The sequence below is a fragment of the Lutra lutra genome, chromosome 6 (assembly GCF_902655055.1).
Source record: "Lutra lutra chromosome 6, mLutLut1.2, whole genome shotgun sequence".
Taxonomy (NCBI): Eukaryota; Metazoa; Chordata; class Mammalia; order Carnivora; family Mustelidae; genus Lutra; species Lutra lutra.
The window spans coordinates 27,779,560-27,781,566 of NC_062283.1; positions in this window are offsets into that span (position 1 = coordinate 27,779,560).

Sequence of the window (2,007 nt, forward strand, 5' to 3'; positions counted from 1 at the left end):
CCTTAAATGACACACTGGACCAGATGGACATCACAGATATATTCAGAACTTTTCATCCCAAAACAACAGAATACACATTCTTCTCTAGTGCACATGGAACATTCTCCAGAATACATCACATTCTTGGTCCTAAATCAGGTCTCAACCGGTATCAAAAAATTGGGATCATTCCCTGCATATTTTCAGACCACAATGCTCTGAAGCTAGAACTCAATCACAAGAGGAAATTTGGAAAGAACCCAAATACATGGAGACTAAACAGCATCCTTCTAAAGAATGAATGGGTCAACCAGGAAATTAAAGAAGAATTGAAAAAATTCATGGAAACAAATGATAATGACAACACAATGGTTCAAAATCTGTGGGACACAACAAAGGCAGTCCTGAGAGGAAAATATATAGCGGTACAAGCCTTTCTCAAGAAACAAGAAAGGTCTCAGGTACACAACCTAACCCTACACCTAAAGGAGCTGGTGAAAGAACAAGAAAGAAACCCTAAACCCAGCAGGAGAAGAGAAATCATAAAGATCAGAGCAGAAATCAATGAAATAGAAACCAAAAAAAACAATAGAACAACGAAACTAGGAGCTGGTTCTTTGAAAGAATTAATAAGATTGATAAACCCCTGGCCAGACTTATCAAAAAGAAAAGAGAGAGGACCCAAATAAATAAAATCATGAATGAAAGAGGAGAGATCACAACGAACAGCAAAGAAATACAGACAATTATAAGAACATACTATGAGCAACTCTACGCCAACAAATTTGACAATCTGGAAGAAATGGATGCATTCCTAGAGACATTTAAACTACCACAACTGAACCAGGAAGAAATAGAAAGCCTCAACAGACCCATTAGCAGTAAGGAGATTGAAACAGTCATCAAAAATTTCCAAACAAACAAAAGCCCAGGGCCAGATGGCTTCCCGGGGGAATTCTACCAAGCATTTAAAGAAGAACTAATTCCTATTCTCCTGAAACTGTTCCAAAAAATAGAAATGGAAGGAAAACTTCCAAACTCATTTTATGAGGCCAGCATCACCTTGATCCCAAACCAGACAAGGATCCCATCAAAAAAGAGAAGTACAGACCAATATCCTTGATGAACACAGATGCAAAAATTCTCGCCAAAATACTAGCCAATAGGATTCAACAGTACATTAAAAGGATTATTCACCACGACCAAGTGGGATTTATTCCAGTGCTGCAAGGCTGGTTCAACATCCGCAAATCAATCAATGTGATACAACACATTAATAAAAGAAAGAACAAGAACCATATGATACTCTCCATAGATGCTGAAAAAGCATTTGACAAAGTACAGCATCCCTTCCTGATCAAAACTCTTCAAAGTGTAGGGATAGACGGCACATACCTCAATATTATCAAAGCCATCTATGAAAACCCACCGCAAATATCATTCTCAATGGAGAAAAACGTGAAAGCTTTTCCGCTAAGGTCAGGAACACGGCAGGGATGTCCGTTATCACCACTGCTATTCAACATAGTACTAGAAGTCCTAGCCTCAGCAATCAGACAACAAAAGGAAATTAAAGGCATCCAAATCGGCAAAGAAGAAGTCAAACTATCACTCTTTGCAGATGATATGATACTATATGTGGAAAACCCTAAAGGACTCCACTCCAAAACTGCTAGAACTTGTACAGGAATTCAGTAAAGTGTCAGGATATAAAATCAATGCACAGAAATCAGTTGCATTTCTCTACACCAACAACAAGACAGAAGAAAGAGAAATTAAGGAGTCCATCCCATTTACAAATGCACCCAAAACTATAAGATACCTAGGAATAAACCTAACCAAAGAGACTAAGAATCTATACTCAGAAAACTATAAAGTACTCATGAAAGAAATTGAGGAAGACACAAAGAAATGGAAAAATGTTCCATGCTCCTGGATTGGAAGAATAAATATTGTGAAAATGTCTATGCTACCTAAAGCAATCTACACATTTAATGCAATTCCTATCAAAGTACCATCCATTTTTTT